This window comes from Sminthopsis crassicaudata, chromosome 1 (genome assembly GCF_048593235.1).
Source record: "Sminthopsis crassicaudata isolate SCR6 chromosome 1, ASM4859323v1, whole genome shotgun sequence".
In the NCBI taxonomy this organism is placed as follows: Eukaryota; Metazoa; Chordata; class Mammalia; order Dasyuromorphia; family Dasyuridae; genus Sminthopsis; species Sminthopsis crassicaudata.
Window position 1 is genome coordinate 333,790,915 of NC_133617.1, and position 18,545 is coordinate 333,809,459.

General features: G+C 31.5%; 1 protein-coding gene across 1 annotated transcript in view; it reads left to right on the forward strand.

The window, feature by feature from the left end:
- The window catches only part of CTNND2 (catenin delta 2), a 1,154,077-nt gene that overhangs the window by 1,024,672 nt on the left and 110,860 nt on the right, over window positions 1–18,545 (forward strand).

Consider the following 18,545-nt stretch of genomic DNA (forward strand, 5'->3'; position numbering starts at 1 on the left):
TTTTAAATCTGGCATAGACATAATTTAAGAGGAATTTATTTTAGCACATGAACTATCTCTCTGCCCTGCCTTAAATTTGGGCACTTGATGCTTCCTATAACCTCCCTCATGTGACTGCCTGCTGTGTTGGTTCATGAGGGCATCCTCCCTCACGAAACAGGTGGGGCCTTGATGCGCTGTCCACTTCTCTCAGATGACTAGGCTTCTTTCTCATACCTTAATCCACAAGGGAAAAGTCTTGGACACTGTCATTGCCACTTCCTTTACAATCTCTGATGCCTCCAGATTTAGAAATGGAAAAATATCCCTCCTGGTTCCATACCTAGGCTCCATATCTGGCAAAAGTAACTTATGTAAAAAAGTGATCACTATTATAGTTTTTGAGCTTGCAGGTTAGCTTTGTATCTTAGATTAGTAGTTCTTTAAATTTTTCAATCATATTTTTCATATGTAGAGATGGATAGATTTGAAATGCCCTATTCTTGGAAGAAAGCCAGCCATATCTTTAGTATAAAAAGTCATTTATTCATGTGTTATTTTTCAGATTAGACTTGAAAATAAGAAAGGCTAACTCACATTATAATGACCAATAAAGCTACTATCCCATTTCTTTTGTCCTAAGGGGATTTTGTTTTATCATACTGTCAAAGTAGATCATTAACTATGGCTTAGAATAGTTTTCTTGTTAGACAGATTTTTCATCACAATAATATTTGTACTAACTGTGTTTGACCTATAGAGAAATGTATTATTCAACAAGAGAGATTGCTGGAAAGATGCTTATTTCTAGTTGATGCATGATGCATTTCAACATTATAAAGAATACAAAACTAGTATAAAGCATGATCCCTGCCCTCTAAGAACTTATGATTTCATCAGTTACAATTTCATAAGACTTTAATGTAAATCAGTCAAATAAAAATTCAAGCCAAGAGATAATTTGTGTAGGACACTGCTAAAGTTCAGAGAAATGAGATCTATGCTCCTAGGGAAAATTTCATTAAAGAGGTAAACTGATGAAAGACCTTAAATGATGAGTAAAATATAGATAAATGTAGAGGATATGATAATAAATTCTAAGTATATTGAAAAATATAAGTGAAATATAGAATAGAGAACAATAAAGATATTGGTATGATAAGAGAAGAGGTTTTGTATTATTGTGGTAGTTGGACAACTAGAAAGGATCTAGTTTGCCTGGGAATTGAATGCCTCGGCAGGAGTTTGCACATTTTTCCTGTAGCAACAGAAGAGCTACTTAAGTTCTATACAGATTGTTGAGAATACACTAAGTCTTAAAGGTAGAGAGACTAGTTGGGACAAGCTTTTGTCACAGTTCAGATTGTAATTGGGTTGAGGGTATGTGCACAGAATGGAAGCGATAAAGATGACAAAATATTTCAAAGAAAGAATAGGATTTATGCAGATAGTAACTATGGAAAATCATAGGATTATAGATTTGGAGCTAAGTGGAACCATAGAGGCTAGCTAAACCAACTTGTTGTTGTTGGGTTTTTTTTTTTTTGTTTTGGTTTGGTTTTTTGTTTTTTTAATTGATGAAAAAAACATTCAGAGAGTTCACAAGCCATACTATCACTTTAATAAGGAGAAAGCACTGAGGTATTAAGTCTTTTTAACTAAGATAATATTGGTACCATGATAATATTGATACCATTATTCGTACTATAAAGAAAGTTGTGAACACATTATTTAGAGCTATAAAGGACTTTAGAGATCCTTTTTCTTTTTACAGATAAAGAAATTTATTCTCAAAGGCATTCAATGCCTTGTCCAAATCATACATTTTGTGAAGGGATACTATGGATGCAAAGAGGTTTTCTGGTTGCAAGTCCAACATTCTTTTCAGTAGAACCCAATGCAGGAGAGTGTTTTATTTTGGGGGGAGTAGAGTAATACTTTTTTTTCATAATTACATATAAAAACAATCTTTAACATTAATTCCCACTGAGTTCTGAAATTTCTTCTTCCTTCTTCCCTCCTCTTTCCACTAAGATGATAAACAACTTGATATAGGTTATATATGTGTAAAATAATGCAAAATATATTTCCATCTTAGTCACATTAATCACAGATACCTCCCAAAAAGACACACACATACACACACATGCATACATGCATGTACATATACACACAAAGTAAAAAACAGAATGCTTTCATTTATATTCAGATTCCACCAGTTTTTTCCTCTGGAACTAGATAACATTTGTTACATGACTTCTTTAGAATTGTCTTGGATCATTGTATTACTGAGAAAAATTAAGTCATTTATAGTCATCATTGTTGATCAGTAACATTGCTGTTTTTGTGTATAATGTTCTTTTAGTTCTCTTGGTTCTGTTCACTTCACTCTGCATCAAGTCATTTAAGTCTTCCCAAGTTTTTTCTGAAATCCATCTATTCATCATTTCTTATAGCACAGTATTATCCATCACAATCATATATCACAACTTGTTCAGTCATTCCCCCAATCGATAGGCATACCTTCAATTTCCAATTTTTTTACCACCACAAAAAGAACCACTATAAATATTTTTGTACAGATATATTTTTTTCTTTTTTTCTTTTCTTTTTTTTTTTTTGATCTCTTTGATACAGAACTAGTGATAGTATTACTGGGTCATCATTCCAAATGGCCAAAGAAGTAACTTTTTTAAACAGCATGTAGAAATTAAGGTGAGCATAGGACTATCCATGAGGAACTGTCCATCAACTAGGAAAGGACCTCCAGAGAGAAATCAATTAATAGTTGAAGCCACTAGAATTTGTTGCCCATCTATAGTCATTAGTAAGTACTTATTAGGTGCCAACCATGTTCCAGGCATAGTGATAAAGATTAAAAAAAAAGAAAAGAAAAGAAAAGAAGGTTCCTGTTATTAAAGAGTTTACAATTTAATAGGGGAAGAAAATAAACAAAAGGAAGCTGAAAAGAGATAGGGAGGTACTAGTTAGCATGATATTCATGAAGTTAAAGACAGATAGGACCACTGATAAAAAATAAATAAACAAATAAAGAGTTGCCTGAAAAGTTCCCAGCCCTTTCTAATTACTTGTTCTGTCCTGGAGTCTTCCAGTGAGAGGGGAGAAGAAACTGAGGGTGCTGAAAAGATTTGTTGTAATTCAATGGTATCTGACTTTTTGTTTACCCCATTTGGGTTGGGTTTTTTAAATTATTCTTTTTTTGGCATAGATAGTGGAGTGGTTTATTATTTCCTTCTCCTAGGAAACTGAAGCAAACAGGGTTAAGTCACTTGCCCAGGGTCACACAACCATTAAGTTTCTGAAAAGTATTGAGAATCAAAAGAGGATGATGAAATTTCAGGTGATGAATTTATCCTAGGGAAGAATGGGGGAATGGGAGGGAACAGGAATGTAGGCGTTATCTTACTGGAGTTGAAACCATACAGAGTCACTGATGGAAAATAAAGAGATGAGGAATAAATCTTAGAAAATGTATACAGTTAAGGAACACGAGGAAGAAAAGGATCAAGAAAACACAAACAATTATAATGCTGTGATGCCATAAAAATAAACCCAAAGCATTTAATTTTAGTAGTTTTCTACAAACTGGCAGTTTCCTTAAAAAAAAAAAAATCGTCACAATTGGAAATCATTATGCAAGGCACCATCCTAAAGCCCAAGTATACAATGAAAAGTGAAACCTCTTTGTCTTCCACAGCTCACAATCTAATGGGAAAGATAACATGCAAATTACAATTTGTAAACGAGATTTAGAGGATAAAATGGAGATGATATTTTAAGGTCAAAAAGGAATCTTGTTTTAAGAAAATGAAAAATGTATCATAATTTTAAACTATCATTCCATTTTAGTGCTCAAAAAAATTTAGTCACAATTCATGCCAGAATAAAACAAATACTAAGACAATATTTTATTTTATTTTATTATTTTTAAGAATAAATTTAGAGTTTTAATGGATGGCAACCATAAGTCTCATAACTCCTCTGCAAAAAACACAACAACAATAACAAACTAATGGGATCTTGAACTACATTAAGAAAGGGATACTATTCAAGACATTTGAAGTGATAGTTCCAATGTATACTACTCTAATGAATGTGCCTCCAAAGAACTATTTTTTTATTATAGCTTTTTATTTACAAGATATATGCATGGGTAATTTTTCAGCATTGACGGTTGCAAAACCTTTTGTTCCAACATTTCCCCTCTTTCCCCTCACCCCTTCCCTCAGATGGCAGGTTGACCAATACATATTAAATATATTAAAGTATAAGTTAAATACAATATATGTATACATGTCCAAACAGTTATTTTGCTGTACAAAAAGAATCTGACTTTGAAATAGTGTACAATTAGCCTGTGAAGGAAATCCAAAATGCAGGTGGACAAAAATAGAGGGATTGGGAATTCTATATAGTGGTTCATAGTCATCTCTCAGAGTTAAGACAATATTTTAAAGAAGCATTCTGAATTGTTTAATAATCTGGGAATGGTCTTAGTGATGTGGGAAAGATTTGACATGAAATGTCAATCACAGAGAGCTATTTAAACATGATCCAAGAGGATTTTGTTTATTTGCCCAATTAACTTCATTAACTTCTATGTTTAAAGAACATTAAAAAGCCATGGAAAAGACTTAATTTGACTTTTTTCTTAAAGTTAGGAGCATATTGCTTTTGAATATCAGAATCAGTTGTCAATCTTGAACATTTAATCTTAATTTCTTACTCATCTGAACTTTGCTCTTCCTTGGGCAGAGGTATTTCATCTTAGTTGGCCTAGGTGCTTTGATATCAATAGTCTCCCTTTTGGAGTCCAAATCAGTAATTTATCCATCATCTGTCTGCTTTCTAATTGAGGGGCATTGTTTGTTTTATTTTGCAGGGGAAAATTAAAGCAAAAATAATAGTAAACTACTAAGAAGTGGTATGACTTCTAAGCATCCCTTCCCTTCTGTTTCTAGAATCAGTTTTGCTAAACAGCAACTGTTGGAGTACCATATTGGTCACATAAAATTAGAACTCTAAAATCAGATGTCATCAGATAAGAAATAAGAATCAATCATGTAAAAATAGATGTAGAATAAATCATAGTCATATGCATTATAGGATTGAGATGCTCCATCTTTAGCAAGAAGACATTTAAGTACAAGGAAATTTAGTTTGTATCAGCATTCTTTTTAGAGCAAAGCAAATGCTCATTTTCCTATCCTATTTCAATAGTATTAATTTAATACTTTGGTAGATCTGTAACCTTATCATCTATCTATATATTTCCTTGAACAATGCAGATCACAATCCATCTCTTTCTTCTCATTCCTTAATGGCTCTGGTCCATGTTATCTTTGTGATCCTGTGTGTTTTATTTAATGTCTTTAAATTTTTTTTCTGAGAAAAAGTTTCATAGATTTTATCACTGTCATAGAGTTCATAACATACAAAAAGGTTAAGAATCCTTATACAAGATAAGTAACTTGTCCAAGGTCACTGAGGTAGAAAGGGTTTGAACTTAGATCCTCTGACCTCACATCTCTTGTTCATTCCATTATATCAGTCCTGCTATGTATGTCTGTGCCTCACCCTTTAGATTTATCTCTGTTTCTCCAATGTATTCCTATCCTTCAAGGTCAAGATATTTTCTTTTTGAACACTTCCCTTTAAAACATTCCAAGCTGTAATTGAAGTTTCAACTCTCTTTTACACACACACATACACACACACACATACACACACACACACACACACACATTCACATTTATATATGTGTATGTATCTACTTACATATATATGTATGTATGTCTTATTTAGAATTTCATTAGAACCTTGTCACTATGTCATCTCTCCTACTTTTTATCTTTAAGATATATTATTTATTTTTACATTTTTCTACATTTAATTGATACACATCAACTTTCATAAAAAGGAGACCATAACAGTCTAAAAAACACCTTATTTAGTGAATACTTGACAACTTACAAAAGTGATATTTACCACTTAATCCTGTTTGCTTCATTTTCCTTGTCTATAAAATGAGCTGGAGAAGGAAATGGAAAACTTTAATAAGAAAACCCCAAATGGGGTCACGAGGTGTTGGATATGACTGAAAAACAACTGTACAACAACAGATATCAAAAAAAGTATGGTAGCTCTTGTCCTTAACGACTAAAAAAATTATTTTCCACCTTTCTTTTGTCACTTTTGTCACTTGCACTGTTTCTGATTTCATACTAAATGCTCTCAAGATGACTGTTCATTTGTTTCTACCATTAAGCTTTTATAAAACAACTGGTTTTGCTTTATATTTATCTTTGGTTTTCAAGGTGATATCACCACCATCTCTTTCTGTATGATTTTATAAATAAGTTTATATCCCTTACCTGTGTTTTCCTTAGCTGTCAAATCATGATGCTTTGTAAGCATGGTGATGCATGCCTGTAGACACTTTTACTGGCAATTCTGAGATCAATAGGTTGTTCAGGTTTGGGAGTTCTGAACCACAAGGTGTTAGGTTATTTAGTCTACAGTAAGGTACCAGTGTTATAAGCTAACATGAATGGGAATGGATTGCCAAAGAAGAGATGATGTAGCCAAGATTGAAAATGGAAGAAGTCAAAGTGCCAGAGCCAATTAGTAGTTGAGCCATGTCAATGAGTAGACTGTGCATTTCCTGCCTGGATGAGATAGGAGACTTCAACCTTAAAAAAAAAAAAAAAACTAATGTGGAAATATAGTAGGGAAAAAACTGTATTAAAGTCAGAGAATAATGAGACTGAATTCTAGTTCTGATACTTAGTAATCATGTGACCCCAAAAAAGTTTACTTCTACCTCTGAGTCTATCCCCATCATTATAATTAGGAGTTGGCCTTCTTAAACTTTTTTCCACTCCTGACCATTTTTCACCAAAAATTTTTTATGTCATCCCAGGCCTACAGGTATGTAAAGTAAGTACACAAATCAAATATGTACTGATAATAAGCCATTAGAAATTCATCATAAAATAATTCTTTGATATTCATATAAGTTTATCATTTGATAAAAGTTGAAAGCAAATTCACATAGTAATAAGATGGATGTGCTTGTTTATTTTTGCATAAAGAATTAAATCTTGGTGGAATATTTAATACTTTTTACTGTTACCAATTTTGCACAAACCTTATATTCACTTGCACAATTACCAGAAGGGATTATGATTCAAAGTTTAAGAAGCTTTGCACTAAATAGCCTCAAAAGTCCCTTCTAGCTATCAATTTGTGGTGTTTTTGTGAAAAGAGATATTTAGGATTCTTAAGTTTAAATTTTATGTCTATTAAATTAAGAATAGAATAATTAGAAATATTGTAGTGAAATAATAGGCAAAATTTAGTAAAAAAAAAAAAAAAGTATTTTCAAAATAAGTAGTGAGATATAAGACTCCAGTGTTGATTCTAATTCTTCCCTCCACTTTGGAAAATTGATAGGATAGTGTAGATTAGAATGGCACAGAATAATTTGGTGAAAAGAATAGGAATCTCCATCTTGCAAAATCCAGAGCTATTTCAGTGTACATTAGAACCCTCAGGGGCATGAATCAATCCTTACGATTTCTTTATCCCAACAATGTCTTATGAAATTACATATAATTGTTCATGCTTTGGGTGCTCTCTCTTTCCATATATATATATGTATATATATATATATATATATATATATATATATATATATATATATATATATATATATATATATATATATGTTTGTGATGAGTGACTGATTAAATAAGTGAACTAACAAATGAATGCACAAAATAATGTATCTGACAACATGAAGAATAGCTTTAAGATATGATACAGTTTTTAAAAAATAGAATGAATAAGGAGAAAAAGAAAAAGAGATAATTCTTTTTCTAGGAGCCTTTCACAAGATCAAATAGATTTAAAGTAAAAAGTTTAAATCTCTTTAAATCTCGGGATATATTCTATCCTGTAGCTGCATTAAGTGGTTTTTAGATTAGTTTTAAAATAGCAACATTTTCTTGCTACATTTCTATGGATTGTTGATTGTCAAATATTTATGTTGGCAGTGTTCTTTCCTCTGTAAGTTTTATATTGGCAGAATTAACAGAGTTCTTTCATCTTATTGGGCACATGCCATTTTTCTCCAGATAAGGTGTATAAATGTACATAATTGCATGCTATTAAATGGCTTTCTTCAACATTTTTATCCTTAAAAACCACAGCAATATGATATGGGCTCTTCCCCAATTGTTTCATGTTCTTTATATTAAATTGTAGAATCAAAGAATCATAGAGCTAGAAGAGATCTTAGAAATCACTTAGCCAAAACTTCTTATTTTACAGTTGTAGAACCTGAGGCCTTGAGAGGTGAAAACTTTTTCTTGACCACAATAGTAGTAGTAGTTTTAATTTAGGTGCCTGATACTCAATCCAGAACTCTATCCATTATACTGCCTTGTCATTCCCAACATAAAATTGATCAATTTCCTACTGTGCTTTGTAAGTCAAAAAGTATATTCATCTATGGATCTTCCATTGATTTATGTCCATATTCTATGGTCAGAATCATTGGTGCCTTTTCCCCAATGACAGCCACTAAATTCTCTCCTTATATCCAGAGTTAAGAAGCAAGGTGAGCCAAAATAAGACATGCCTCCAAGGTTACAGTGGATTTTTCTTGTAAGTTTTTGAACCTTTATTGTGATATTTTTCTGTAATATTATGTCTTTTGTACTATTTGGAAGTAAAAGCAAGTAGATACTGTAGGTCCTTGCATGCTATTAAAGAAAATTTAAATAATACATTCCTAAAACTTCTCAAAAATTTAATAATTAAATGAAAATGAAAGAATATAACAAATTGGACTAATTAATTTTTCAAAGACAAGATGTTGTGGGGTTTTTTAAGTAAATTCATGTAATGGTGATTCAGTTTCACATAACTTTCTTGATTCTGACTTGTGTAAGGAAATATTCTTTATTTAGTGTAAAATGCAGAATTAAAAAAAAATTAAATGCCAAAACAGGACAAAATTTCTAAAAGAGCTTAGCTAATCATTTTTTTCCTACCACAGCTGCAAATTTTTTTTCTTTCTTCATGAAACCCAAGTTTTTCTCTAAATCTCTTCTATCCAAAAAAAGATTCCTTTTCAAAGATTTTTAATGAAGTAAAAATGATATATTCCTTATAGAAATTATAACTACTAATATAGGCATAAAACCTGTTATCAAGTATAGAAAATTCTGCATTTGATGAAACTTACAACTTTCCTAAACATTTCAAAATATTGCTTAATCATATTTTCTTCTGCATTTTCTTTCACTGTTTATAAGTAATCTACACTCATTGCCTCCACTTTCTTTCATTATTTCACTAGTTTAAATGATATAAAATTAAAGCAGTGATGGGTAATCCCTCTAGTGTTATAGGTCCCAATCCTTTAATATATTAGCAAATTGTTTCATGAGTTACTCTGCTCTCCCACCCTCCAGTCCCATTCCCAATTCCTCAAAGCAGATATAGAAGGGCATGGAACAAATAGGTTTATCAACTACCTTGTTCTCCAATATCCATTCTCTTGACTGAAACAAGACAGTTTGTGACTTGGGAATAGAATTTTACTAGGAGCCAGCTAAGAATGCAAGGCAAGGAAATACAATGATGAGAAGAACTTCCTTCCTTCCTTCCTTCCTTCCTTCCTTCCTTCCTTCCTTCCTTCCTTCCTTCCTTCCTTCCTTCCTTCCTTCCTTCCTTCCTTCCTTCCTTCCTTCCTTCCTTCCTTCCTTCCTTCCTTCCTTCCTTCCTTCCTTCCTTCCTTCCTTCCTTCCTTCCTTCCTTCCTTCCTTCCTTCCTTCCTTCCTTCCTTCCTTCCTTCCTTCCTCTTTCTTTCTTTTCTTCTACAAATATAAGAAACTCATATTATCTTTTGAAATGCTATAAATTCTGAAGGAATTTTATACATGAGTTTTCTCTGTCAGGCTGGAAATGCTTCTTCAGATCCTGACAGCAGATGTTGTTTTAATTAAAATACACATCACTTCAATTAGTATTTTAAAGAGAAGCCTAATTTCCCAGACAAGGTGATTTATCAGATCACTCTAGGCCTGGTTGCTTTAATAACTTGATTTCACTAGCCAATCTCAGAGGAGGAAGGAAGCTACAGAGCAAATCTAGAGCTAAATTTCCATCAGTACATTAAGTGGAAGGCTATTTTTTTCTCCAAACATATAAAAAAAAAAACCCAGAGACTAACAAAATCAACATTGTTGCTCCATTTGAATGAGATGTATTATCCACATAAAGGAGGACACCTGTTAGAGAATTGGGGGACCTGGGAGAAGTAAAAAAGAGTTACTTGAAAAATAGAACTCTATATAAATGGAAGACTAAATTATTATTTTATGAAATGAGACTTAATGAATCCTCCATTAGAATTATTTCATAATTTGAGGCTAGAGTGAGATAAGTGGAAGCAAAATTGAAAACTGCTCAGATTTAAGTGAATCCTTATGGACTCCAAAACATTAGATATTCTTAACAGCTTTTGTGTCATAGACTCCTCTGGAAATCTGATAAAATCTATGGGCTCCTCAGAAGAAAGTTTTTAAATGAATAAAATAAAATTAATTTAAAAACATGGTTATCTTGAAATATAGTTAGACAAATATTTCCTTAAGAAAAAGTTCATGGACCCAGGTTAAGTACTCTTGCACTAAAGAAAAATACTCACAGACCCATTATCAAGGGAGTCTTTTTTATTTGACCATGTAATAGCAGAGGGAAATCTTTCATTTGAGGATGCTGCTTATGAAAATTATGAAATAGCCATGCTCAAATAAATAATTTCACAAGCTCCTAAGAAAAAAAAACACCTTTTAAAACTACAAATGTTTAGATGCTTCCTGCTCAGAGCCAGAATTGGAACGAAGAGTCATAAACAAGCACATTGGCTTGTTGTTGAAATTGAGAGTGATGACTCAAACTATTATTGTTAGTTTTAAGTGATAATTATTTGTAAATTACTTTCAGAGAAACTTATAATAAGATAACCTTGGAAGCACCTGTCCTTTTATAATATGATAAATCCAGAAGAAATTAATATCTTAAGGAGGCAGAATGTATATGAAATAAAATGCACAGTACTTTGCATTATAACATTTAGCTATCTGGATAATTTCTTGCTAACTGGTTTTAAAGGGTGACATGTTATATAGACAAATGAAATTAAGATATCTTAAACCTCTTTACTTAAGGATTCTAGCTTTACCTTTCCATTTCATTGCAGCTTATTCTGTTTAATACTAATTTAAACAATAGGCCAATAAGATAATACAAAAATAATATTCACTCAAAATCTTGAAATAAAATATCAGCTTTAAGTATCAGCTCTGTGAGGTAGATTTCCTTCTAAAAGATGTGAGATCATTTAGTGTTGGACAGGTTCCAGAGGGTAGTCTCATTTGACCTTTTTATTTTAATAATGAGGAAACTGTGAGCATGGTGGTACTTTCTACAGAAATAGAAAAGTTTGGAACAGGGTTAAATTTTTGGTGATAATATAATAGGATCAGTTTCGGACATGAGTTTGAGATATGTATAGGACTTCCATTGTGAAACATCTGATAAGGAGTTAGTGACTTAGAACTCTATCTCAGTGGGAAAACAGCCTTGCAAAAGAAAAAGACAGAAAGACAGAGATAGAGACAGACAGAGAGATTTATAAATCATCTCCATAGAATTTCTAAATTCCTTTCATCCTCTCACAATGGAATATGTTCTAATATTTCTAATAAAAGATTATCAAGGGAAGCAGGGAGAAGTTAAATGTAGCAAATTATCTCATACAAAAGAGGAATGAATGAAAGAATAATTTATAGTGGCACTTTGGGGCAGACATCAAAGAAACCTTATTCTCATCAAAACTGGGGTAAATATAGAATAAGATAAACATGTAGTTGCGTATAAAAGTCTTCTTAATTTACAGAGAAATAGGAGGACGAGAGAATAAGGTGAGGGATGAATTCTTAGAAGGATGTGAAGAGTAGGAAGAAAGTGGTCAGGAGTGATTAGACTTTTGAGGAGGGTAGGGTTTAAAAAGGGGGAAAATAAGGATAAGCAATGTGGAGAAATAGGAAAGAAGGAAGTATACAACTAATAAATATAATTTTGAGTGTGAATGGCATGTGCTCCCACATAAAATGGAAACAGCAGAATGGATCAAAAACAATATGTTGCATACAAGAAATTTTTAAATGAAAAACACATAAAATTAGAATAAAGAATTTGAGTAGAATTTATTAAACTTTAGCTGAGGATATATATATATATATATTTTTTTTTTTAAAAAGCAGTAGTAGGGATCATGATCTCAAAGCTAAAGTTAAAATAGATTTAATTAAAAGAAATAAGTAGGGAAAGTACATTATATTAAAAGGTACCATAGATTATGAAGTAATATCAGTAATAAGAATATGTGCACTAAATGGTATAGTATCCTAATTTATAAAATCAAAGGTAAATGGATGGATTACAGGTGGAAATAGAGAGCAAAACTATAATAGTGAGGAACTCTGAACTAGATGAATCTATGAAAAATAAATAAGAAGGATATGTAGATAATAGAATCTTAGCTAGATATGATAGACATGAGGAAAAAATTAAATGTGAATAGGAAGGAATATGCCTTTTTCTCACTAGAATATGGAACTTTTAAAAATTGATTATATATTAGGAATAAAAACCTTATAGTCAAATGCAAAGAAGCAGAAATATTAAATACAACCTTTGCATATAATAAATAACCATGGAAACATGGATGAAAATGGATTGCAAACTAATAATTAATCTTAAAGAATGAGCAAATCAAAGAACAAATTATAGAAACAATAAATAATTTTATTAAAGAGAATGACAGGAATAAGACAATATACCAAAACTCAAGGGATATAGCAAAAGTGGTAATTGAAGGAAAAATATATGTCTTTAAATGCAATGTCTTTTTAAAAAGCAGATGGATAAATTGAGTATACAATTTGTTTTAAAAACTAGTAAAAGAACAAATTAAAAATCTTCACTAAAATACCAAATTGGAAATCCTGAAAAGTAAAGGTAAGATTAATAAAACTAAATGCAAGAAAACCATAGAAATAATAAATCTAGGGGCTGATTTTATGAACAAGAAACAATAAAAAAGATAAACCATTGATTAATATGATTTCAAAAAGATATTAAACCAAATCACTTGTATTAAAAGATGAAAAGGGTGAATATGCCCTAATAAAGATGAAAATAAAGCATTATTTGGAGTTATTTTGTCCAATTATATGCCAGTAAATTTAAGAATTTAAGTGAAATGGAAGAATATTCACAAAAATATAAACTGCCCAGAATAATAGAAGAAATAGTATATCTAAATAAACCTATATTAGAAAAAACTTAATATTGAACTTCCTAGGCAAAAAGCATAAGAACAAGATGTATTTATTTACAAGTGAATTTCACCAAACATTTAAAGATCAGCTAATTCTAATGTTAAATTATTCAGAATAGAAAAGAAAGAATCCTACTAGATTCCTTTTATGGAAAAAAAATGATGCTGATACTTAAACAAAAACAGAGAAAGAAAAGCATAGATACTAGGCAGGAAACCACATTAGGCAACTAGGTTGATAGAGTGAATAGAGTGCTGGGCCTGGGATCAGAAAGTCTCATCTTTCTGAGTTCAAATCTGTTCTTGGGTTCTTACAACTGGTCAAATCATTTTATTTTGTTTGCCTCAGTTTCCTCATCTTAAAATGAATTGGAGGCAGAAATGGTATCTTTGCCCAAAAACAAAACAAAACAAAACAAAAAAACAAATAAGGGACAGCTAGGTGGTGCAGTGGATAGAGCACCAGCCTTGAATTCAGGAGGACCGGAGTTCAAATGTGATCTCAGATGCTTAACAGTTCCTAGCTGTGTGACCCTGGGCAAGTCCTTAACCCCAGCCTCAGGAAAAAAACAAACAAAACAAAACAAAACAAACAAAAAAAAAAACAAAAAAACAAATGGGATCTCAAAGAGTTGGACACAATTGAAAGTGACTAAACAGCAAAAATTACTACAACAATATGTTACAGATTATATACTGCTATTTGGGATTTTATACCTGGAAAACAGAGCTGGTTCAGTATAATGAAAACTATTAACACTATTGATTATAAAAATAATAAAATGAACAAAAATAATGTTATTACATTAATAAATGCAGAAAAAGCTTTTAACAAAATACAACACTGACTTAAAAACAGAGCTATAAATGGATTTTTTTTCTTATAATTATAAGAAGCATCTACCTCAAACCATCAGCAAGTATTCCCCGTACATACCTGGGATAAACTAGAACACTTCCTAATAAAATCAGGAGTGGAAATGAGGATATTCATTATTATCAATATTATTTATTATTATACTAGAGATGCTAGCAATAGCAGTAAGAGAAGAAAAAGAAATTAAAGGAATCAAAATGGCCAATAATGTGATAAAACTATCTGTTTTGCAGATGATATGATGGTATACTTGGAAAATCTTAGAGATTCAACTTAAATTAATTGAAACAATAATTTTAGGAAAGTAGCAGATAGAAAATAAATTCACATCATCAGCATTTCTATAAATTAACAAAGCCTTCAAGGAAGGATATTAAAAAATATTTCATTTAAAGTAACATTAGACAACATAAAATAGCTGAGAGTATGTTTGCCGAGACAAAACCTGGAACTATATGAATTATAATACATCTTTTATAAAAATAAAGTCAGGTTTAAATAACTGGAGAAATCTCAACTGGAAGTCAACCCAACATAATAAAAACTACAATTTTACCTAAACTAGTCCACTTATTCAGTGCCTTATCAGTTAGTTAAGCTACCAAAAATGATTTTATTAAGTGATAGTTCTTTTTAAAGTACAAAAGGTGAAGAATATCAAAGAAATTAATGGAAAAATGTAAAGGAAGGAGATCTAGGAGTACCAGATCTTAAATTTCATTATAAGGCTATAATTATTAACAGACCTCCCCACAGCCATCATAGCCATACATGCAAAAGAATTCCATTTACAACATACCTGACAAATGATCATTAAGCCTTTGCTTGAAAAGCCGCAAGGGGGAGTAACCCACTAAAACCCCCAGACAGCCTATTCTACTTTTGGAGAGTTCTAATTTATTAGGAAGTTTTTACTTGTCTCAAGCCTAAATTTATCTCTTTGCTCTTTCCTCCCATGATTTCTCCTCTGCCCTATCGGGCTGAGCCAGGTAAATTTCATCCTTTTGTGGAACATCCTTGTAAGAAGAGAAAACTTAAAAATAAATGCCCTTTGGGGCAAAGAGGTGGTGTAGTGGCTAGAACACCAGCCCTGACATCAGGAGGACCTGAGTTCAAATACTAGACTCAGACACTAAACACTTCCTATCTGTGTGAGCCTGGGCAAGTCATGTAATGTAACCCCAGTTGCCTCAGCAAACAAACAAACAAATAAATAAATGTTTTCTGTATTATGGACAGTTTTATAAATCTCTGAGAGAGCTCCTCACCTTTTACCACTCTCAGTAATTTCTTCCTTATATAAATTCCTAAAGCATTTATCAAATCTATCCCACAAATTAAAGCTCAATCATAAATTCATCAGTCAGCTAGATTTTCTAATTAAATTGTAAGCTTCTTGAAGACTATCATCATTCCTAACAACTCTTTAGCTTCCATGGCAGCTAGTATAGTCTGGAATCAAAGACAGTGCTCAGTAAGTACCTCTTAGTTAGCTGACCAGTTGGTTGCTTGTATTCTATAAGCAGCTTTCCTCCTTGAATGATGTGTAAAAAATCTCTATCAGTAGAGTATATTATCCAAATATGGCCATCAAATAGGGATCAAAATGAGTAGGGTTAGCATCTCTAATGAATTAGAAATGGTTTCCACAAGCAATTTTCACGTTTTCTTTTTCTATACTACAGTTCCCTGGAGGACTATATAAAGAAAAGCGGGGGAATACCTCAAGTGAAATGCCATGCAAGATTTAGAGATTACAATCAAAACTAATTAAGGATACAATATGAATTTTATACTAGATCACATTTTCATGTCTCCATGTAGAGTATTATTAATAAGACAATGAATACTGTATTTTATGCTCTGGGGGTCTAATTAAATAAAAATAAAAATAAGTTCAGCTCTCATGATTGCAGAAACCTCCCCCCCAAAATTGACATGCACAATCATAAAAGTCTGCCTTATTTGCTGGATTCAGTTCTTAAGAAATTATAATTAGATGTAGCTGGAAATTATTGATATTTTTTAAAAAGTTTTAGTAAATAATGCTGTGTTTAATGGTGATAGCATAGATTGTCAGCATACCATTATACATTTGGAAATTTATAATTTTTAAAAAGTTCTTTCTACCTCTAGAAATGGTCTCTACTTTCATTATCACCTCATACATGCAGGCAAAAACCAGTTCATCTACAAGCAGACAACTATTTGTTGGCTCATTAACTAAAAACAGATTCTTCATGGAAATAAAATTTTGAAAAATAAAAAACAGCTATTGATGTGTCTCTATAGACACTAACTGAAAATATAAGATAACAAATATGCTCAAATAATTTTTGAAAACATGTAGGTCACATTTCAAAGAATTTTCAAATTTTACTTAATTGTTTAATTATACTATTCCCAAATGCCCATAATAGCTTATCAGTGCTTTGCCATTTAAGGAATTGTTTCTGTTTTATAATCAGCTGTGAAAAGAGCTCAGCATCAATCTAACTTAAAAGAATAGGAACTCTGGCTCTCTACCTGTGTTCTCTAAACTTGGGATACCTTTGGGCAAATTAGTTATTTAATTTAAGGCAAGTTTTTCAAGATTTTTATCCATTTCTTCACTTTCTTCTCTTATTCACTCTTTAGTCTGGATTTTCAAATATAATCTCTGAGATTTTGAGATATTGTACAAGCAGATGCAGTGGATAGAGTGCCAGGCCTGGAATCAGAATGACTTAAGTTCAAATCACAAAGAGTTACTAAGAGTCAGACACGAATAAAAGGACTGAACTTTGGGATTAGGAAAAGGAGCTAGGTAGCTTAGTGGATAAAGCAGAGGGCTTGGAGATAAGAAGATTTAAATTCATAAATTCATATCTGACCTCAAACACTTACTAGCTGTGTGACCCTGGAGCAAGTTATTCAATCTTGTTTGCCTCAGTTCCTCATTTATGAAAATGAGCTAGAGAAGGAAATGGCAAACTATTTTAGTATCTTTTCCAAGAAAACCCAAGAATAGGGTCACAAAGAGGCAAATATGACTAAAATGACTGAACAGCAAGCTGAAAACATATTACAGTTTTCTTATCCATATCTACTACAGAAACTGCTTTTACTCAGTAAATAATTCATATTTGGCTGTCCCATGACATACTCCTCTTGAGGATATCACTTATTCATATATGAGGTATGGTATAAATGGTCCATTTTTTAAAATCAAAGTATCATAATGAATACATAGAAGAGCTCTTAACTTTGACATAGATGAATTTTAGAATTCAGGTTTACCTATGACCCAAATTTATATATATATATATATATATATATATATATATATATATATATATATATATATATATATATATATATATATGAAAATAGCACACAGAAATGAATCTTTTACTTCCAAATGTAGTTGTTTCAGTATGATTTTTTTCAAACAACTACATTTAGAACTAAGATTAATTTTCTGTGTGCTATTTTCATATATATAATAAATGCACTTATTTTAATTGATTTGGCTTTTAGTTATTATAGCAAACATATAATTTTCTATATAAAACATCATATAAATAAAATACACTGTTGGTGCTTCTATGCCATGGATATTTTTCATAAGCAAAATGTAAATTTTAATCCATACTATGTGTGTATATGTGTGTATGAATATATATGCATATATATAATAGATATATTGATAGGAAGCAAATATAAGGACAACTGATGAAAAAAAGCTGATTAATAATGATAGGGATAGAGTCTCATTCTTCCTTAGCTCATTCCATGTTACCTCCCTTTTTTCTCCATGTCCATCCTTCCAAGACATTCAGCCAATCAGCCCTTTATTTAAGAGATCTTGAGCTGGGGAAACAACAATATGAAAGGACATATCATTTCTTATATTTTAACTAACTACTGTTGCTTTATAGATCTTCTATGAGTATAACAGAAGACATTAATTTCAAAACACTAATGAATCAAATGTTTTTCCATTCAACAAATAGTATGCTTCCAGAAATATAGTATTGCTTTCTACTTCTTTTATTCATTACTCTCCTAAATTCACATCAAAAGTGACTTAATATATTTATTGCATTCATCTGCCCATTAGATTGTGATTTTCTTGTGGGAACAGATATTTTGCTTTTCTGTTTCCCCAATGCTTAATAGAATGCTGACACATAATAGGTTCTTACTAAAGGCATTAATTTGACATGAGTTGATATTTTAAAGCTTTGCCATTTCCTCCCAGAACAC